This window comes from Pseudophryne corroboree, chromosome 3 (genome assembly GCF_028390025.1).
Source record: "Pseudophryne corroboree isolate aPseCor3 chromosome 3, aPseCor3.hap2, whole genome shotgun sequence".
NCBI lineage: Eukaryota > Metazoa > Chordata > Amphibia > Anura > Myobatrachidae > Pseudophryne > Pseudophryne corroboree.
Genome location: NC_086446.1, coordinates 725954818 through 725977814, shown reverse-complemented (window position 1 = coordinate 725977814; position 22997 = coordinate 725954818).

The following is a 22997-nucleotide window of genomic DNA, read 5'->3' as shown; positions in this document are numbered from 1 at the left end:
ACAGAACCTCTTTAACCCAAAAACGATGTTCCTCTAAATCGTTGGCAAAAATGAGGATATCGTCTAGATAGACCACGACATGACGGTATAGAATGTCTCTGAAGATCTCATTGACAAAATGCTGGAAGACAGCTGGAGCATTGCTCAATCCGAAGGGCATGACGAGGTACTCATAATGTCCGTCACGGGTGTTAAAGGCGGTCTTCCACTCGTCACCCTCACGGATCCGGATGAGATTGTATGCACCTCGCAAGTCCAGCTTTGTAAAGATGGTAGCTCCGCTAACTCTGTCAAAGAGCTCAGTAATCAGGGGTAAAGGATAACGGTTCTTGATGGTAATGTCGTTCAAACCTCTGTAGTCGATGCACGGCCGCAGACCACCATCTTTCTTTTTTACAAAAAAGAAGCCTGCGCCGGCTGGAGAAGAAGAAGGTCGAATGAACCCCTTTGCTAGGTTCTCTTTAATATATTCCTCCATAGAATGCGTCTCAGGCAGAGACAACGGATAAGTTCGGCCTCGAGGTGGAACCTTCCCTGGAACGAGATCAATCGGACAGTCCCATTCTCTATGAGGAGGAAGGATATCAGCAGAAGCTTTACTGAACACATCCGTGAAATCTTGATATGGAGGAGGTGGAACATCAGACGACCTGGGGGAGGAAGAACAGACAGGCAATACTTTAAACAAACATGTCTCAGCACAGGAGGAACCCCATGCCAGGATTTGCGTAGTCGTCCAATCAATTGTAGGATTGTGAAGACGGAGCCATGGAAGGCCCAGGACCACAGGATGTGTGGCTCTTGGAATCACTAAAAAAGAAATAAGTTCGGAATGAAGAACTCCCACTCTCAGACGAACTGGTAGAGTCCTTAAAGAAATAACTGCATCAAAAATTTTGCTGCCATCCACGGCAGTTAAAGAAATGGACGAAGGAAGTCTCTCGGTGGGTAGGGACCACCGTTTAACATAGGCTTCGGTAATAAAGTTCCCAGCTGCTCCGGAATCAAGGAGGGCAATGACGTTCCGATAACGTTGAGCAACTTGAAGCGAGACTGGGAGATTACAATCTTGAGGAGATGGAGAGGAGATCATTACTCCTAGCCGGCCCTCTCCTTGGCGAGCTAGGATTTGGAGGTTCCCGGACGTTTGGGACAGGCATTAATGGTGTGAGACGGAGCTGCACAATAGAGACAGAGAAACTCGGAGAGACGTCTTCGGCGCTCAGCAGGAGTTAAACGGGAACGGCCAAGTTGCATGGGCTCATCTTTAGATGGTGACAGTTGACGAGGAGGAGGAGCAGAAGATTTTGGAGCAGATGATCTTCCACGCTCAGTTGCTCTCTCTCTGAAACGTAAATCAACTTTCGTGCAGAGTGAGATTAGCTCATCTAACTTAGAAGGTAAGTCTCTGGTAGCTAACTCATCTTTAATACGCTCAGATAAGCCATGCCAGAATGCAGCATACAGGGCCTCGTCGTTCCATGCCAGTTCGGATGCCAGGATCTGGAACTGTATCAGATATTGTCCTACAGTACGTGACCCCTGGCGTAAACGGAGAATCTCGGATGAAGCTGAGGTTACCCGGCCTGGCTCGTCGAAGATGCGCCTGAATGTTGACACGAAGGCAGTGTAGGAAGATAGCAGGGTGTCGGACCTCTCCCATAACGGTGATGCCCAATCAAGGGCTGAGCCACAGAGAAGAGAAATAATGTAGGCAATTTTTGTACGGTCACTGGGAAAATTGCCAGGTTGTAGCTCAAACTGAATCTCACACTGGTTGAGAAATCCCCTGCAGAATCTTGGAGATCCGTCAAATTTTGCTGGCGTTGGAAGATGAAGACGTGGAGCAGAAATGGGTAAGGTGGGTGGGGTTATAGCTGGAGTCACTGTGGTTGACGCACCAGACGCGCCTGATCCACGGAGAGTTGTCTGAATCCCATCCAGCCGAGTAGAGAGATCCTGGAGACAGCGGATGATGTGGCCCTGTGCAGCCTCCTGATGTTCTAGTCGGGCTGCCAGTTCTTGCATCGGCCTGGCCGCTTGATCCTGGTCTCCGGCTGGATTCATTAGGTCAGTGCTTACTGTCACAACTGAGGGCCTGAGCTGACGGGAGGCAGCCTCAGTTGTAGGGGCTGAGATGTACCGGAACCTGGGAGGTTGTATCAGACCCCTGGACATGTAAGTAACATGAATAATAACTGCCCGAAGGCGTGACCACGACAACTTGGATAAAAGTCAATGATGTTTATTATGACAACTCCGCAACACAGCAGCAGTAAAAGAAAACGTAAAAGTCAGCAAAGAATAAATACAGTTCCTGGGTACTACAGGATGGCAGGAGCCACAGGGCACTGGTAGTGTGAGATAGTTCTTATGATCTTCTAGATGGAAAGTCCTTACCAGGCCCGACTGTAGCAATGGAGATAACCCAGGATTGTGCCAGCTGGTGTTCCAGGAAAAGCTGGGTTGCTGAAGATAAAACAGCTGCTGTGGATACTGGCTGGAACCAGACTGTTGTTAGCACGGAGTGGATACTGGCTGGAACCAGTTAAATAATAAATGAACTTGGGAGCGATGAAATATGAACTGAAATGTAGAACTTGAGAGCGGAGAAATAATAATACCGGTGGAGAGTGGTAAAGTGTGGAAAGGACACCGGCCCTTTAAGGGAAGCTGTACTCTGCTGGAAGCTGAGCTGGAAGCAGGTAATGTTGTAGCTGGAAACAGATGAATCCACAATGGATTGGAGAGTCAGGCTACACCGCAGGTGGAATGCTGGTGCGGGTCTCTATGGTGGAAGTCTTGAGACAGGAGCTGGAACCTGGAAGACAATCACAGGAGAGAGACAAACAGGAACTAGGTTTGACAACCAAAGCACTGACGCCTTCCTTGCTCAGGCACAGTGTATTTATACCTGCAGCAAGGAAGGGATTGGCTAGGCAATTATGCAGATTATCAATACTGAGAACAGATTGGTGGAAATGATCAGCTGACAGAATCCAAGATGGCTGCGCCCATGCAGACACTTGGAGGGAAGTTTGGTTTGTAATCCATGTGGTAATGAAAACAGTAATGGCGGCGCCGGCCACCGGAGACAGGAGGCGCCAGGCTGACAAATGCACATCCAACCACGCGGACACAGCGGAGGCCGCGGCTGACGTAATCGCCACTCAGACACTCTGCATGCAGAAGAGCAGGGACGGCGGCGGAGGCCGCGGGAGACGCCATGCCAGGTGTAATATGGCGTTTACTGTGACAGCGTCCCAGAGTGACAGGAGAGGATACAGGAATGTACACATCAGGATAACAGATGGGATCCGGTCCTGGAGCGCTGAGCCAGCCTTAGGAGGCATCTGATGGGTAAGAAATGGCGTCCAGATACCCGGATCGTGACATGCAATAGTGAATGTGCAGCGTGGAAGCTGAGAGTCTATGGCAAAGTCTGTATGGTAAGTTCAATCGATCAGGGGATCGATGTGTCGGTATGGAAACCGATAGTTGTTGGACCGTGGAGCCAGCAGAGATGTTGGTGGGAATAGCAAGCCTGGTAGCAATTGCAGGAGACAAATGTTAAAGTTCTCAGTGCAGTTTGAAATAACACTGGCAGCTTGCAGGCTGATGAACAGGTGTAGATGACGAGATGCACCTGGAGGAGTGTCTCTACTGCAGAGAGCTGGAGCACACTGTAGCTGGTTAAGGTGTGAAGCTTGATCTCAAGTACAAGGGTTGCTGGTTCTTGTGGTTCCACGGTAGTACAGGAACAAACTGGAAGGCAAAGCAGGTAAACGGAGGAACTGGAGAACGGAGCCAGAGACACAGGTCATAGGAGTGACACGAAGTCCAGGACCAGGACTGACTCACCCTGCTGCTCCTGATATACCCCCCGGTCTGTAGGTATTGGTGGGAAGTGAATGAGGAGGTGCGGCCAAGCTCCGGATTGGCTGATGCGGTAGTCTGATGGAAACTGTCATGGCGGCGCGCACGCCCGCTGACAGCAGGAGTGTTCCTAGGCCCAAGATGACGTCCGGAAACAAGGCGAACAGTGACAGCGAGACGTAGGGATCCCGGACGGAGACCGCACCGACGGACAGATGCAGCTGTGGTAAGTCGATTCCTGACAGTCATCCCCAGTATCTTTATTTCAGCAATATATTACTAGATTCACATTATAAGGATTAATTCAGTACAATGTGTTTATTATAAGGTTAAATATATAGTATTTTGGCTGAAGTATTGTGAGTAGAACGCCACTTAGGAATATTTTGATTTTGAACATATTTTTAATTTCCATAGCACTGAAATAAGCTCAGTATGTGAGCATATGTGCACAATTTAGACTTACGTTCCTCTTGTATACCTCTTTAGTTTATGCGTCTTTATGTTCAACATATAATGGCAATTTATCATTCTTTTGAACTGTTTTCATGTATAAGTGCATCATTTGACATTGTTCCTATTCTTATGCATCTGAATCTGTAGCTAATGTATTCCAGCTTCTTACAATCTCCATTTGCATTTACCAATGATCACGGTTTTTGTTTATGAAGAATGGAAAACAGTGCACTTCTGTAAACTGACCTACTTAGAAGTGGTGATATTTGCCTCTTATACTTAATTATTCCTTCTATGCAGAGGGTTCTTTTGTGTTACGATCATTTTCCATCGAGAATTACTGTACATATATATTTGAAATGTTTCCTTTTATAAATCCCTCTGTTAACATTATTTCTGTCTCTCATGCAACCGTTCTACCAATGCACTGCAATTTAATTATTATCTCCAATCCACATCTTTCATTCATTAAGCTTTGTCTGTACATTTGTATGATGGAAATTCTCTATATTAACAATACGTTTTAAGAGATTTGACAACTAAGAAATTATTATATACTAGGTGCTTCATCGCGCCCTACGGGCGCTCTTCACACCGTCGCAAGGGGCTACACCCCCTTAACCCTTGCATGCCTTTCTGGGGTTCAATATTTGTATTATATGGAGTATTACCTGCATTCCTTTGTTAGTGGTTAAATATTGCACAATGAAAGGGCGTGCGATGGTGAAGGAGGCGCAGTCCCTTGCGACGGCGTGAACAGCACCTGCAGGGCATGATGTACAGAATGTGGCGGGTGCGGGGGGGACTGCGGATGGGGGACGGTGTCTGTAGATGTTGCGGGTGGAGGGGGGCCGGAAGCGGTGGGGGGGCCCCGGATGGGGAAGGGTCGGGAGGTGCTGTGGGTGGGGGAGGGGCAGAGGAGTGGGGGCTGCAGATGGGGGAGGGGTCCAGAGGCACTGCAGGTGGGGGAGGGGCAGGGGTGCCACGGGTGGGAGAGGGGCAGGTGCAGGGATGTTGCGGATGGGTGAAGGGTTCTGGAGGTGCTGTGGGATGGGAAGGGGCGGGGGTGTTGGGGGTGGGGTAGGGGGTCTGGAGGCACCGTGGGTAGGGGAAGGGCAGGTACGGGTGGTGAGGCAAATGGGGAAGGAGGTCCGGAGGTGCTGCAGGTGGTGGAGGGGCAGGTGCGGGGGTGCCATGGGTGGGTAAGGGGTGGGTGAGGGGGGGACCGCGGATGAAGGAGGGTGTCTGCAGATGCTGCGGGTGGAGGGGGGCAGATGTGGGGGAGACATATATGGGGGGTGGATGGTGGAGGTGGTCTGGAGGTGCTGTGGGTGGTCAAGGGGCGGAGGAGTGGGAGCCGCAGGTGGTGTAGGGGGTCTGGAGGCACAGCATGTGGGGGAGGGGTGGAGTGCCGCATGTGGTGAAGGGGAAGGTGCGGAGGTGTGGTGCATTGGGAAGGGGTCTGGAGGTGCTGTGGGTACTGTACCTGCCAAAAAGGTAGTTGGAGGGTATGCAGTAACAGGGCCAGGACAGGGGTGACAGGGTCAGAACAGGGGTGACGGGGCCAGGACAGGGGTGACGGGGCCAGGACAGGGGTGACGGGTCCTGGACAGGGGCGATGGGGCCAGGACAGAAATGACAGGGACAAGATAGGGGTGACAGGGCCAGGGTAGGGGTGGCAGGACCAGGACAGGGGTGACAGGGCCAGTATAGGGTTGACAGGGCAAGCACAGGGGTGACAGGGCCAGGATAGGGGTAACAGGGCCAGCATAAGGGTGACAGGGCCAGGATATGGGTGAAAGGGCCAGGATAAGGGTGACAAGGCAAGGCCAGGGGTGACAGGGACATGACAGAACACAGGGCACAGGAGAGATTGGTATTAGGGACAAAACAGTGGTGACAGACAGATGTGTCTTACCGGAGTCACTGCTGTTGGCTGCTGCTGTTCTACGCCAACCTGTTGGGATCTGCTGCTGGTAGAGACTTGGCATGGCTGACTCTCTTAGGTTGGAGTCCTGCTTCCTCTGCCCGTCCGCATCCCTCCCCTCCTCCTCAGTCACACACCGCAGACCTCGTGCAGCTGCCGGGCACTGTGGTAAGGGGAGACTGGGAGTGACTGGTTAGCCCCCAGGAGACGCTGCGGCTTGAGGGAGGAGGGGGTCATAGCATGCACGCGGCGTGGACCTCACGGCTGCTGGGCACTGTGGTAAGGGGAGACTGGGAGTGACTGGTTAGCTCCCAGGAGACGCTGCGGCTGTAGGGAGGAGGGAGTCAGAGCCTGCAAGCAGCTCGGACTTCTGCAGCGCTACCCGCCGGCTAAAGTGTGTGAAGGAGCTGGGCGCACCTCACTGCGGGTAGCAGCGCTGCAGCTAGCGGTGGGGTTGCCGAGGCTGGAGATAACAGAGGCAGTACGGAACCTGCACAGCGGCCCCACAAAACTGCAGCAAAGAAGCGTGGAGTGTGCCAGAAAGTGACGCTCCTCCGCGCCAGAGAGACCCTGCTCAGTATGCGGATGTGGGGGGTCAAGCACACAGTGAGCCGGTGCCCGTCTGTCTGTACGGCATACCCCCTCACACACCCCCATACCTCCCAACTCTCCCGATTTTCGCGGGACAGTCCCATTTTTTGGGGTCTATCCCGCTGTCCCACCCGCGGGTTGCAGTGTCCCGCGGTGGAGGGGGCAGTTGGAAAGCTCCTCGAGCAGCGGTGAATAGTGGAGACAGAGGGATAGGGGGCATCAGGGGGTACGAATTAAGGGGGGGGTCCAGCAGCAGAGCCGGATTAAGGGGGGGGGCAGGGGGTACGTACCGTTGGCCACACAGTTTTAGGGGGGCCCCCGGCTCGAGTAGCTCTGTCCCAGCTCAGAAACTCCCCCGTCCTGCCAGCAACAGCGGCAGCATTGTGCTACAATCAGCACACGCTGCTGCGTATTGGCAGGTCTGTGGTGTTGCAGGGAGGCTGCAGTCTCCCTGCTTTCTTCTGCCTGTGCGGGTGTGTAGGGGGGAGCGACCACCTCCTCTGGATTTAGCCCTAGCTGAGGGGCCAAAATTCCATAAAAACAAAAAATCCCGGAACTTGCATAAGGGGCCGTGGCCTCGCATCCCGCAATTAGGCCACGACCCAACCCCACAGCAGGCACAGCAATGAGATAGGGCTCCCCTGTCTCAAGAGCCATGGGCCCCCTGGACTCATAATCAGCCCCTGGGGGCATGACAGCAGCTCACAGAGCGCTGGGCATGCCCCCTCACTGATGAAAACGGGGGACCTCCCATAAAGCCACGCCCCCTTTTCGTTGACCACGCCCACTTTTTTGCTGCATATGTGTGTGTGTGTGTGTGTGTGTGTGTGTCCCTCCTTCTGCCTGAAGAAAGCTCCTGAAGAAAGCTGGGAGGTATGCACCCCTGCCTGTGCCATGCCCATACTATCTGCTTCTGCTCCTAGTCTCCTATAGATTTGGCCAGATCTATGACTCATTTGACTAACTCTGCCCAGTGTTGTGACTCCGCCCAGCGTTAGCAAATGAGTCACAAAGTCACAGATCTGGGCTATTATATAGGAGATAACTTTGAATGATTAGCTTAAACCACTAAAATATTTTTTCAATGTCTTGTATAATTGTGGTCAATTCCATTATGTTTGATAGTGGCATTTAATCCACTTTCTAGAGCTTTATATAAATTAAAGAAAGTTCTCATCTATTGCTCTGTGTTTGGAACACAGATGCCATACTCTTCTCCTTAACAGTGCCTGCTGAGAGTGCTTTTAAAATTTTAACTAGACAGATCCATGAATACATTTAAAATGTATTTGAATACTTGAGAATATACAGTATTTATCTATCGCTCACACCAATTAACTTGTGATATTACATGCTTAATTGATACCTCTCCATAATTGGATGGCTCATGTTTAAGTAATGAGTCTTTCTGAAGACTGAAAAGAAAATTCTGAGGATGGTGTTTTTGCATGAACTGAAATGCGTCAAAACTCTGACAGTTAACACAAAGTCTTGACAATTTCTATTTGGCTTTATCTTGACATAGATTTTCCAACTACTGTATGTTCCTATAGCTCTGTATGCAATCAGTGGGTATGATGTAAAACAGTTACTGTCTACTTTCATACTTATTGAGATTGGAGGAACAAACTGTTCCGCAAGAACTGTTTTTACCCCCATTAATCAGCAAAACCCCTCTCTGTAAGCTTCTGCCAACTCTGGTAGGAGCTGTCCTCATTTTATCACCAAATTGGCCATTTGTAGGTCCTATACTTTATGTCTGACTGATTATCAGTAGAGATGTGCACAGGACATTTTTCGGGTTTTGTGTTTTTTTGTTTTGGATTCGGACGCGTTTTGGCAAAACCTCCCTGAAATTTTTTTGTCGGATTCGGGTGTGTTTTGGATTCGGGTGGTTTTTTTTCAAAAAACCCTCAAAAACAGCTTAAATCATAGAATCTGGGGGTAATTTTGATCCCATAGTATTATTAACCTCAATAACCATAATTTCCACTCATTTCCAGTCTATTCTGAACACCTCACACATCTCACAATATTATTTTTAGTCCTAAAATTTACACCGAGGTCGCTGGATGACTAAGCTAAGTAACCCAAATGGCCGGCACAAACACCTGGCCCATCTAGGAGTGGCACTGCAGTGTCAGACAGGATGACACTTAAAAAAATTGGCCCCAAACATCACATGATGTAAAGATGAATTAAAGAAAAAAGAGGTGCAAGATGGAATTGTCCTTGGGCCCTCCCACCCACCCTTATGTTGTATAAACAGGACATGCACACTTTAACAAAACCATAATTTCAGTGACAGGGCCTGACTGGTTGGTTTGGGCCCCCACCAAAAAAGAAGCAATCAATCTCTCCTTGCACAAACTGGCTCTACAGAGGCAAGATGTCCACCTCCTCCTCATCGTCCGATTGCTCACCCCTTTCATTGTGTACATCCCCCTCCTCACAGATTATTAATTCGTCCCCACTGGAATCCACCATCTCAGGTCCCTGTGTACTTTCTGGAGGCAATTGATTGTGAATGTCTCCACGGAGGAATTGATTATAATTCATTTTGATGAACATAATCTTCTCCACATTTTCTGGAAGTAACCTCGTATGCCGATTGCTGACAAGGTGACCGGCTGCACTAAACACTCTTTCGGAGTACACACTGGAGGGGGGGAAACTTAGGTAAAATAAAGCCAGTTTGTGCAAGGGCCTCCAAATTGCCTCTTTTTCCTGCCAGTATACATACATACTGTCTGACGTGCCTACTTGGATGTGGTCACTCATATAATCCTCCACCATTATTTCAATGGTGACAGAATCATATGCAGTGACAGTAGACGACATGTCAGTAATCGTTGGCAGGTCCTTCAGTCCGGACCAGATGTCAGCACTCGCTCCAGACTGCCCTGCATCAGTGCCAGCGGGTGGGCTCAGAATTCTTAGCCTTTTCCTTGCAGCCCCAGTTGCGGGAGAATGTGAAAGAGGAGCTGTTGACAGGTCACGTTCCGCTTGAGTTGACAAGTGTCTCACCAGCAGGTCTTTGAACATCTGCAGACTTGTATCTGCCGGAAAGAGAGATACAACGTAGGCTTTAAACCTAGGATCGAGCACGGTGGCCAAAATGTAGTGCTCTGATTTCAACAGATTGACTGTTATGAGCCACGGCTGTGGCTCATTCCTGTTTTGCATTTTTGTTATGTATTTTATGTTATACTTCTGTTTATGTTCCCCGTGGGTGTCATGGGGTGCTCGGAGCTCACCCTTAAGGAGGGGATACTGTTATGAACCACAGGTAGTGGTTCATTTCTATTTTATGTTTATTTAGTTGTCTTGCATGCCAGGATTTCCCATTGCTCTGTTTTAGATTACTCTTGTCTGCTGCCGCTGGTGAGTCTGTGCAATTGCAGCTTGTTCCCATGTGTTCAGCCTCATCTGGCTGCTAATTGCATCTTGTCAGCTTGGAGTCCTGCAATAGGCCAGCTGCACTGGATTATTAATTAGGCCTCTCTGTTATATGCTGGCTGATTGCAGTTCGCAGATGCTGGTGATATTCCTGGGTTTTCAGTCTGCTTGAGTTCTGAGCTTGGTTCCTGCTAGTTCCTGAGCTTCCTGTGTCGATTCCTGTGTCAGTCCCTGTGTCGATTCCTATGTCTGATCCCGTGTCCTGCCGTGAGGCGTTCCTGTCCTGAGGTCCAGTACCTTTGCCTGTGCAAGTTTCTGGCTTCTTGGTGTCCACCGGTCTGTCATTTGGGATTCTGCCTGTCCTCCAGTTCTGAGAGTCTGTGTCAGCAGCATTGGGAGTTCCTGTCCGTTTGCCAGTATTCGTACCGGTTCCGTGAGTAGCGGCACGGCCGCGTCCGTTGGCTTAGGCCGCTGTATTCCCTTATCATTTCTGTCACTGGTGTTTTGCAGAGGGTTCTGCTTATGCTGTCACCGCCGGTACACAAAAGTATTGTCGGCGTGTGGTCAGCATTTCCTTTGTTGTTCTTTTCCTTTGGCGGCAAGCCGCACATACTTTGGCTTTAGGTTTGTTAGTAGCCCCTGGCCTTGTTGTTTAGTCAGAGGGCCCCTTGTTATCACCCTGTCTCGGTTCACTCTTTGTCTCTCATTAAGACCTGAGGGGGCATCGAAGTTGGGCAGACGTAATCCGCCCTTCAAACGCGGCTGCCATGGGCTCAAGCAACCATAGTCTCGCAAGAGTGTACTGACAGCACGGGTGAGACAACGGAGATAGGGCGCCAGGGGCTATTCCCTTTCCATTCCCCTTTCCCAGCATTCCGTCCTGGTGCTCTGGACTCGCTTCATAACATCTCCCTTGTTCTGAGCACCAGGAACCTAACATTATCACCAGCCATACCACAAAAAAGAAATAAAACTTTTTTTTCTTTTTTGGCCCAGTCCAGTGTCTAGTCTAGAATCCAGTCCAGTGTTTAGAATCCAGTCCGGTGTTTAGAATCCAGTCCGGTGTTTAGAATCCAGTCCGGTGTTTAGAATCCAGTCCGGTGTTTAAAAAAAAAAAAAAAAGTCTTGTTTTGTTTAGCAAAATTTAGTCTTGCCTTGCCTTGCCTTGCCTTGCCTTGCCTTGTCTTGTTTTGTCCTGTCTAGTTTTTAATCCTCCTATGTCTACTATGCAAGCCCTGCAGGCATCTCTCGCAGCCCTGAACTCTGTATTCAGTGCTTTGAGACCAGAGCGACTAGAAGTTTTGCAGCAATCCCTAAAGCAACTGCAAAACCTTCTGACTGAAATCTTGCTCATTTTGCCAGAAGTCGTTGAGAGTACATCTATCTCTAAAGAGACTCTTGTTCACAGTATGGTGACAAGAGAATCCCCTGGTTTAATTGAAGAGAAAAGGTTTAAAAGTTTTCTGCGGCCCAGGCTCTCAGAAGAGGAGCGTCTGCGTCGCAGAAACTTAAACTTATGCCTATATTGTGGGGGTTTAGGCCACTATCTGCAGACCTGTGAGTTGCGCAAGCCAAAGTGTGGTGACGAGTCTTGCCCTCTGGCCAAGTTGAGTCAGGATACAAGACCTACTCCTGTCTCTACTGTGGCAGAGGTACTTGTCACACAACCCACACTAAAAAGTTATCTGTCCTATAATTGGGGTCCTTAGGCAAGGGAGCCCCATTATAGATTCAGGAATCAAAAAAGAATGTTTTTCTCCTCTCTTGAGGTTCCTGTGGAAGTGGAGTTGCAAGCCCCTGGAGTGGTGCCCGTAGCCCAGGGTCCTGGAGTGGTGCCCGTAGCCCAGGGTCCTGGAGTGGTGCCCGTAGCCCAGGGTCCTGGAGTGGTGCCCGTAGCCCAGGGTCCTGGAGTGGTGCCCGTAGCCCAGGGTCCTGGAGTGGTGCCCGTAGCCCAGGGTCCTGGAGTGGTGCCCGATGCTCAGGTTCTTGGTGCGGTACCCGATGCCCAGAGTGCTGGAGCGGTACCCGATGCCCAGAGTGCTGGAGCGGTACCCGATGCCCAGAGTGCTGGAGCGGTAACCGATGCCCAGAGTGCTGGAGCGGTACCCGATGCCCTAGCTTATAGAGGGACATCAAATATTATAGTTCAGGTGTCCATACCGGAAGGGGTCTCAGAAGCTGTCACCCCAGGTAGGGACTTGAAAAGCGCAACCCAAGAAAGGGTCTCTAAAACCATAGTTCTTGAAGGGAACTCGAGAAGCAAAACCCCAGAAGGGATCTTTGAAGTAATATCCCCAAGTGGGGTCTCGAGAGACGCAGCCCCAAAGAAGGGTCTAGAAGTCGCTTCCCCAGGAAAGAACTTAAGAAGCATAGCATTAGTGGAGGATCTGAACGTTATTGCTTCAGCAAAAGTCCCGGAAGTCATAGTCCCGGGAGAACTTTCGATAATTATCGACTCAGAGAGGGAGGCCGATGGCCCGATCCCAGTCAGGGAGGCCAACGGCCCGGTCCCAGTAAAAGAATCCGAGGTGCTGGCCCCAGCGGGGTTCCCGGAGGCCACTGCCCCAGCGGGGTTCCCGGAGGCCACTGCCCCAGCGGGGTTCCCGGAGGCCACTGCCCCAGCGGGGTTCCCGGAGGCCACTGCCCCAGCAGGGTTCCCGGAGGCCACTGCCCCGGCGGGGTTCCCGGAAGTCTCTGCCCCGGGTGGGATTCAGAAAGTCACTGCCCCGGGTGGGGTTCAGAAAGTCACTGCCCCGGGTGGGGTTCAGAAAGTCACTGCCCCGGGTGGGGTTCAGAAAGTCACTGCCCCGGGTGGGGTTCAGAAAGTCACTGCCCCGGGTGGGGTTCAGAGAGTCTCAGCCTCGAGTAAGGTCAATAGTGACCAGGTCCTAGCAAAGCACTCCAGTCAGTCAGATGAGAAGGAAACAGATCCTGACTCTGATATCTCAACATCCATAATCTTTGATGGGGACTTAGCCCAATTTTTGACACTTTACAAACACTATTACATTATTATGTTGTCTAGACCATTTCTGGGCATCACTTCAGAGAACATTGTGCTTTATCTGATTTATTCTTTTAGAGGAGAGCCTTTTGAGTGGGCGACCAGCCTAATGAAAGCTGAAGATCCCATTCTTCAGGATCCCCTAGCATTCAGTGATGCAATTATTAAAAGATATGGTTCCAAAGAAATTGGTTCAGGTTCCTCTAGGTCACCTGTCTTATATACTGAGAGTCCACCAAATACTGTAAACTCAGCACAAGAGTCTCAGCCCGTTGTTTTGACTGCAGGATGTGCTTTTCTGACTTCTTCTTCTAATAATAGTACTTTACCAGAAAGTTCAGCTCCCAAGGGTAAGAGACCTGTCTCTGATTTGAACGCAGCCTTGCTGGGTGGTACCATCAGTTCAGACAATGTGTGGGGAATTACCTTGGTCAGACCTAAAGAGCTTTGTAAAAAGAAGAAGAAGAAAAAGAAATAATTTTTGACTCTTGCCTTGATTAAAAAAAGAGTTTTTTTGTTTTTTCTCCTTGTCTTGTGTCCTGTGGCCACCGTTAGGGGGAGGGCACTGTTACAAGTTGTTGCTACAGCTTGTTTTTGTTTTCTTGTCTGTTAGACCAGTGTGTCAGGTTTTTTTTTTTTTTGTATCCCTTGTTCTGGATAGTCTGAATTTTGGGGTCTTTTGACCCCTCCTCAAGGGGGGGTAATGTTATGAGCCACGGCTGTGGCTCATTCCTGTTTTGCATTTTTGTTATGTATTTTATGTTATACTTCTGTTTATGTTCCCCGTGGGTGTCATGGGGTGCTCGGAGCTCACCCTTAAGGAGGGGATACTGTTATGAACCATAGGTAGTGGTTCATTTCTATTTTATGTTTATTTAGTTGTCTTGCATGCCAGGATTTCCCATTGCTCTGTTTTAGATTACTCTTGTCTGCTGCCGCTGGTGAGTCTGTGCAATTGCAGCTTGTTCCCATGTGTTCAGCCTCATCTGGCTGCTAATTGCATCTTGTCAGCTTGGAGTCCTGCAATAGGCCAGCTGCACTGGATTATTAATTAGGCCTCTCTGTTATATGCTGGCTGATTGCAGTTCGCAGATGCTGGTGATATTCCTGGGTTTTCAGTCTGCTTGAGTTCTGAGCTTGGTTCCTGCTAGTTCCTGAGCTTCCTGTGTCGATTCCTGTGTCAGTCCCTGTGTCGATTCCTATGTCTGATCCCGTGTCCTGCCGTGAGGCGTTCCTGTCCTGAGGTCCAGTACCTTTGCCTGTGCAAGTTTCTGGCTTCTTGGTGTCCACCGGTCTGTCGTTTGGGATTCTGCCTGTCCTCCAGTTCTGAGAGTCTGTGTCAGCAGCATTGGGAGTTCCTGTCCGTTTGCCAGTATTCGTACCGGTTCCGTGAGTAGCGGCACGGCCGCGTCCGTTGGCTTAGGCCGCTGTATTCCCTTATCATTTCTGTCACTGGTGTTTTGCAGAGGGTTCTGCTTATGCTGTCACCGCCGGTACACAAAAGTATTGTCGGCGTGTGGTCAGCATTTCCTTTGTTGTTCTTTTCCTTTGGCGGCAAGCCGCACATACTTTGGCTTTAGGTTTGTTAGTAGCCCCTGGCCTTGTTGTTTAGTCAGAGGGCCCCTTGTTATCACCCTGTCTCGGTTCACTCTTTGTCTCTCATTAAGACCTGAGGGGGCATCGAAGTTGGGCAGACGTAATCCGCCCTTCAAACGCGGCTGCCATGGGCTCAAGCAACCATAGTCTCGCAAGAGTGTACTGACAGCACGGGTGAGACAACGGAGATAGGGCGCCAGGGGCTATTCCCTTTCCATTCCCCTTTCCCAGCATTCCGTCCTGGTGCTCTGGACTCGCTTCATAACATCTCCCTTGTTCTGAGCACCAGGAACCTAACATTGACCACCCGTGAATCCTGGTTAAGCGAATTAAGGGCTCCATCCACAAGTCCCACATGCCTAACGGAATCGCTACATTTTAGCTCCTCCTTCAATCTCTCCAGCTTCTTCTACAAAAGCCTGATGAGGGGAATGACCTGACTCAGGCTGGCAGTGTCTGAACTGACTTCACGTGTGGCAAGTTCAAAGGGTTGCAGAACCTTGCACAACGTTGAAATCATTCTCCACTGCGCTTGAGTCAGGTGCATTCCCCCTCCTTTGCCTATATCGTAGGCAGATGTATAGGCTTGAATGGCCTTTTGCTGCTCCTCCATCCTCTGAAGCATGTAGAGGGTTGAATTCCACCTCATTACCACCTCTTGCTTCAGCTGATGGCGGGGCAGGTTCAGGAGTGTTTGCTGGTGCTCCAGTCTTTGGCATGCGGTGGCTGAATGCCGAAAGTGGCCTGCAATTCTTTGGGCCACCAACAGCATCTCTTGCACGCCCCTGTCATTTTGTAAAAAATTCTGCGCCACCAAATTCAATGTATGTGCAAAACATGGGAAGTGCTGGAATTTGCCCACATGTAATGCACGCACAATATTGGTGGCGTTGTCCGATGTCACAAATCCCCAGGAGAGTCCAATTGGGGTAAGCCATTCTGCAATGATGTTCCTCAGTTTCCGTAAGAGATTGTCAGCTGCGTGCCTCTTATGAAAAGCGGTGATACAAAGCGTAGCCTGCCTAGGAACGATTTGGCGTTTGCGAGATGCTGCTACTGGTGCCGCCGCTGCTGTTCTTGCTGAGGCAATACATCTACCCAGTGGGCTGTCACAGTCATATAGTCCTGAGTCTGCTCTGCTCCACTTGTCCACATGTCCGTGGTTAAGTGGACATTGGGTACAACTGCATTTTTTTAGGACACTGGTAAGTCTTTTTCTGACGTCTGTGTACATTCTTGGTATCGCCTGCCTAGAGAAATGGAACCTAGATGGTATTTGGTACAGGGGACACAGTACCTCAAACAATTCTCTAGTTCCCTGTGAATTAACGGTGGATACCAGACACACTTTTAACACCAACGCAGCTGCCAAGACCTGAGTTATCCGCTTTGCAGCAGGATGACTGCTGTGATATTTCATCTTCCTCGCAAAGGACTGTTGGACAGTCAATTGCCTACTGGAAGTAGTACAAGTGGTCTTCCGACTTCCCCTCTGGGATGACGATCGACTCCCAGCAGCAACAACAGCAGCAGCAGTAGGCGTTACACTTAAGGATGCATCGGAGGAATCCCAGGCAGGAGAGGACTCGTCAGACTTGCCAGTGACATGGCCTGCAGGACTATTGGTTTTCCTGTCTAATGAGGAAATTGACACTGAGGGAGTTGGTGGTGTGGTTTGCAGGAGCTTGGTTACAAGAGGAAGGGATTTAGTTGTCAGTGGACTGCTTCTGCTGTCACCCAAAGTTTTTGAACTTGTCAATGACTTCTGATGAATGCTCTCCAGGTGACGTATAAGGGAGGATGTTCCTATGTGGTTAACGTCCTTACCCCTACTTATTACAGCTTGACAAAGGCAACACACGGCTTGACACCTGTTGTCCGCTTTTCTGTTAAAATAATTCCACACCGAAGAGGTGATTTTTTTTTTTTGTAATTTGACCAGGCATGTCAATGGCCATATTTGTCCCACGGACAACAGGTGTCTCCCCGGGTGCCTGACTTAAACAAACCACCTCACCATAAGAATCCTCCTTGTCAATTTCCTCCTCAGTGCCAGCAACAGCAATATCCTCATCCTGGTGTACTTCAACAGTGACATCTTCAATTTAACTATCAGGAACTGAACTGCGGGTGCTCCTTCCAGCACTTGCAGGGGGCGTGCAAATGGTGGAAAGTGCCACCTCTTCCCGTCCAGTGTTGGGAAGGTCAGGCATCGCAACCGACACAATTGGACTCTCCTTGGGGATTTGTGATTTAGAAGAACGCACAGTTCTTTGCTGTGCTTTTGCCAGCTTAAGTCTTTTCATTTTTCTAGCGGGAGTATGAGTGCTTCCATCCTCATGTGAAGCTGAACCCCTAGCAATGAACATAGGCCAGCCTTGCCACTCCGTGTCGTAAATGGCATATTGGCAAGTTTACGCTTCTCCTCAGACGCTTTTAATTTAGATTTTTGGGTCATTTTACTGAACTTTTGTTTTTTTTTGTTTTACATGCTCTCTACTATGACATTGGGCATCGGCCTTGGCAGACGACGTTGGCATTTCATTGTCTCGGCCATGACTAGTGGCAGCAGCTTCAGCACGAGGTGGAAGTGGATCTTGATCTGTCCCTATTTTACCCTCCACATATTTGTTCTCCATTTTTTAATGTGTGGAATTATATGCCAGTAATATATCAATAGCAATGGCCTACTGTATTGTAGAGATGAGCGCCGGAAATTTTTCGGGTTTTGTGTTTTGGTTTTGGGTTCGGTTCCGCGGCCGTGTTTTGGGTTCGACCGCGTTTTGGCAAAACCTCACCGAATTTTTTTTGTCGGATTCGGGTGTGTTTTGGATTCGGGTGTTTTTTTCAAAAAACACTAAAAAACAGCTTAAATCATAGAATTTGGGGGTCATTTTGATCCCAAAGTATTATTAACCTCAAAAACCATAATTTACACTCATTTTCAGTCTAGTCTGAATAGCTCACACCTCACAATATTATTTTTAGTCCTAAAATTTGCACCGAGGTCGCTGTGTGAGTAAGATAAGCGACCCTAGTGGCCGACACAAACACCGGGCCCATCTAGGAGTGGCACTGCAGTGTCACGCAGGATGTCCCTTCCAAAAAACCCTCCCCAAACAGCACATGACGCAAAGAAAAAAAGAGGCGCAATGAGGTAGCTGTGTGAGTAAGATTAGCGACCCTAGTGGCCGACACAAACACCGGGCCCATCTAGGAGTGGCACTGCAGTGTCACGCAGGATGTCCCTTCCAAAAAACCCTCCCCAAACAGCACATGACGCAAAGAAAAAAAGAGGCGCAATGAGGTAGCTGACTGTGTGAGAAAGATAAGCGACCCTAGTGGCCGACACAAACACCGGGCCCATCTAGGAGTGGCACTGCAGTGTCACGCAGGATGTCCCTTCCAAAAAACCCTCCCCAAACAGCACATGACGCAAAGAAAAAAAGAGGCGCAATGAGGTAGCTGACTGTGTGAGAAAGATAAGCGACCCTAGTGGCCGACACAAACACCGGGCCCATCTAGGAGTGGCACTGCAGTGTCACGCAGGATGTCCCTTCCAAAAAACCCTCCCCAAACAGCACATGACGCAAAGAAAAAAAGAGGCGCAATGAGGTAGCTGACTGTGTGAGAAAGATAAGCGACCCTAGTGGCCGACACAAACACCGGGCCCATCTAGGAGTGGCACTGCAGTGTCACGCAGGATGTCCCTTCCAAAAAACCCTCCCCAAACAGCACATGACGCAAAGAAAAAAGAGGCGCAATGAGGTAGCTGTGTGAGAAAGATAAGCGACCCTAGTGGCCGACACAAACACCGGGCCCATCTAGGAGTGGCACTGCAGTGTCACGCAGGATGTCCCTTCCAAAAAACCCTCCCCAAACAGCACATGACGCAAAGAAAAAAAGAGGCGCAATGAGGTAGCTGTGTGAGTAAGATTAGCGACCCTAGTGGCCGACACAAACACCGGGCCCATCTAGGAGTGGCACTGCAGTGTCACGCAGGATGGCCCTTCCAAAAAACCCTCCCCAAACAGCACATGACGCAAAGAAAAAAAGAGGCGCAATGAGGTAGCTGACTGTGTGAGTAAGATTAGCGACCCTAGTGGCCGACACAAACACCGGGCACATCTAGGAGTGGCACTGCAGTGTCACGCAGGATGTCCCTTCCAAAAAACCCTCCCCAAACAGCACATGACGCAAAGAAAAAAAGAGGCGCAATGAGGTAGCTGTGTGAGTAAGATTAGCGACCCTAGTGGCCGACACAAACACCGGGCCCATCAAGGAGTGGCACTGCAGTGTCACGCAGGATGTCCCTTCCAAAAAACCCTCCCCAATCAGCACATGATGCAAAGAAAAAGAAAAGAAAAAAGAGGTGCAAGATGGAATTATCCTTGGGCCCTCCCACCCACCCTTATGTTGTATAAACAAAACAGGACATGCACACTTTAACCAACCCATCATTTCAGTGACAGGGTCTGCCACACGACTGTGACTGATATGACGGGTTGGTTTGGACCCCCCCCAAAAAAGAAGCAATTAATCTCTCCTTGCACAAACTGGCTCTACAGAGGCAAGATGTCCACCTCATCTTCACCCTCCGATATATCACCGTGTACATCCCCCTCCTCACAGATTATCAATTCGTCCCCACTGGAATCCACCATCTCAGCTCCCTGTGTACTTTGTGGAGGCAATTGCTGCTGGTCAATGTCTCCGCGGAGGAATTGATTATAATTCATTTTAATGAACATCATCTTCTCCACATTTTCTGGATGTAACCTCGTACGCCGATTGCTGACAAGGTGAGCGGCGGCACTAAACACTCTTTCGGAGTACACACTTGTGGGAGGGCAACTTAGGTAGAATAAAGCCAGTTTGTGCAAGGGCCTCCAAATTGCCTCTTTTTCCTGCCAGTATAAGTATGGACTGTGTGACGTGCCTACTTGGATGCGGTCACTCATATAATCCTCCACCATTCTATCAATGTTGAGAGAATCATATGCAGTGACAGTAGACGACATGTCCGTAATCGTTGTCAGGTCCTTCAGTCCGGACCAGATGTCAGCATCAGCAGTCGCTCCAGACTGCCCTGCATCACCGCCAGCGGGTGGGCTCGGAATTCTGAGCCTTTTCCTCGCACCCCCAGTTGCGGGAGAATGTGAAGGAGGAGATGTTGACAGGTCGCGTTCCGCTTGACTTGACAATTTTGTCACCAGCAGGTCTTTCAACCCCAGCAGACCTGTGTCTGCCGGAAAGAGAGATCCAAGGTAGGCTTTAAATCTAGGATCGAGCACGGTGGCCAAAATGTAGTGCTCTGATTTCAACAGATTGACCACCCGTGAATCCTTGTTAAGCGAATTAAGGGCTGCATCCACAAGTCCCACATGCCTAGCGGAATCGCTCCGTGTTAGCTCCTTCTTCAATGCCTCCAGCTTCTTCTGCAAAAGCCTGATGAGGGGAATGACCTGACTCAGGCTGGCAGTGTCTGAACTGACTTCACGTGTGGCAAGTTCAAAGGGCATCAGAACCTTGCACAACGTTGAAATCATTCTCCACTGCACTTGAGACAGGTGCATTCCATCTCCTATATCGTGCTCAATTGTATAGGCTTGAATGGCCTTTTGCTGCTCCTCCAACCTCTGAAGCATATAGAGGGTTGAATTCCACCTCGTTACCACTTCTTGCTTCAGATGATGGCAGGGCAGGTTCAGTAGTTTTTGGTGGTGCTCCAGTCTTCTGTACGTGGTGCCTGTACGCCGAAAGTGTCCCGCAATTTTTCTGGCCACCGACAGCATCTCTTGCACGCCCCTGTCGTTTTTTAAAAAATTCTGCACCACCAAATTCAAGGTATGTGCAAAACATGGGACGTGCTGGAATTTGCCCATATTTAATGCACACACAATATTGCTGGCGTTGTCCGATGCCACAAATCCACAGGAGAGTCCAATTGGGGTAAGCCATTCCGCGATGATCTTCCTCAGTTGCCGTAAGAGGTTTTCAGCTGTGTGCGTATTCTGGAAAGCGGTGATACAAAGCGTAGCCTGCCTAGGAAAGAGTTGGCGTTTGCGAGATGCTGCTACTGGTGCCGCCGCTGCTGTTCTTGCGGCGGGAGTCCATACATCTACCCAGTGGGCTGTCACAGTCATATAGTCCTGACCCTGCCCTGCTCCACTTGTCCACATGTCCGTGGTTAAGTGGACATTGGGTACAACTGCATTTTTTAGGACACTGGTGAGTCTTTTTCTGACGTCCATGTACATTCTCGGTATCGCCTGCCTAGAGAAGTGGAACCTAGATGGCATTTGGTAACGGGGGCACACTGCCTCAATAAATTGTCTAGTTCCCTGTGAACTAACGGCGGATACCGGACGCACGTCTAACACCAACATAGTTGTCAAGGACTCAGTTATCCGCTTTGCAGTAGGATGACTGCTGTGATATTTCATCTTCCTCGCAAAGGACTGTTGAACAGTCAATTGCTTACTGGAAGTAGTACAAGTGGGCTTACGACTTCCCCTCTGGGATGACCATCGACTCCCAGCGGCAACAACAGCAGCGCCAGCAGCAGTAGGCGTTACACGCAAGGATGCATCGGAGGAATCCCAGGCAGGAGAGGACTCGTCAGACTTGCCAGTGACATGGCCTGCAGGACTATTGGCATTCCTGGGGAAGGAGGAAATTGACACTGAGGGAGTTGGTGGGGTGGTTTGCGTGAGCTTGGTTACAAGAGGAAGGGATTTACTGGTCAGTGGACTGCTTCCGCTGTCACCCAAAGTTTTTGAACTTGTCACTGACTTATTATGAATGCGCTGCAGGTGACGTATAAGGGAGGATGTTCCGAGGTGGTTAACGTCCTTACCCCTACTTATTACAGCTTGACAAAGGGAACACACGGCTTGACACCTGTTGTCCGCATTTCTGGTAAAATACCTCCACACCGAAGAGCTGATTTTTTTGGTATTTTCACCTGGCATGTCAACGGCCATATTCCTCCCACGGACAACAGGTGTCTCCCCGGGTGCCTGACTTAAACAAACCACCTCACCATCAGAATCCTCCTGGTCAATTTCCTCCCCAGCGCCAGCAACACCCATATCCTCCTCATCCTGGTGTACTTCAACACTGACATCTTCAATCTGACTATCAGGAACTGGACTGCGGGTGCTCCTTCCAGCACTTGCAGGGGGCATGCAAATAGTGGAAGGCGCATGCTCTTCACGTCCAGTGTTGGGAAGGTCAGGCATCGCAAACGACACAATTGGACTCTCCTTGTGGATTTGGGATTTCAAAGAACGCACAGTTCTTTGCGGTGCTTTTGCCAGCTTGAGTCTTTTCAGTTTTCTAGCGAGAGGCTGAGTGCTTCCATCCTCATGTGAAGCTGAACCACTAGCCATGAACATAGGCCAGGGCCTCAGCCGTTCCTTGCCACTCCGTGTGGTAAATGGCATATTGGCAAGTTTACGCTTCTCCTCCGACAATTTTATTTTAGGTTTTGGAGTCCTTTTTTTTCTGATATTTGGTGTTTTGGATTTGACATGCTCTGTACTATGACATTGGGCATCGGCCTTGGCAGACGACGTTGCTGGCATTTCATCGTCTCGGCCATGACTAGTGGCAGCAGCTTCAGCACGAGGTGGAAGTGGATCTTGATCTTTCCCTAATTTTGGAACCTCAACTTTTTTGTTCTCCATATTTTATAGGCAGAACTAAAAGGCACCTCAGGTAAACAATGGAGATGGATGGATTGGATACTAGTATACAATTATGGACGGACTGCCACGGTTAGGTGGTATAAAAAAACCACGGTTAGGTGGTATATATTATAATAATAATACAATTATGGATGGACGGACTGCCTGCCGACTGCCGACACAGAGGTAGCCACAGCCGTGAACTACCGCACTGTACACTGGTTGATAAAGAGATAGTAGTATACTCGTAACAACTAGTATGACACTATGACGACGGTATAAAGAAAGAAAAAAAAATACCACGGTTAGGTGGTATATATTGTAATACAATTATGGATGGACGGACTGCCTGCCGAGTTCCGACTGCCGACACAGAGGTAGCCACAGCCGTGAACTACCGCACTGTACAATGGTTGATAAAGAGATAGTAGTATACTCGTAACAACTAGTATGACAC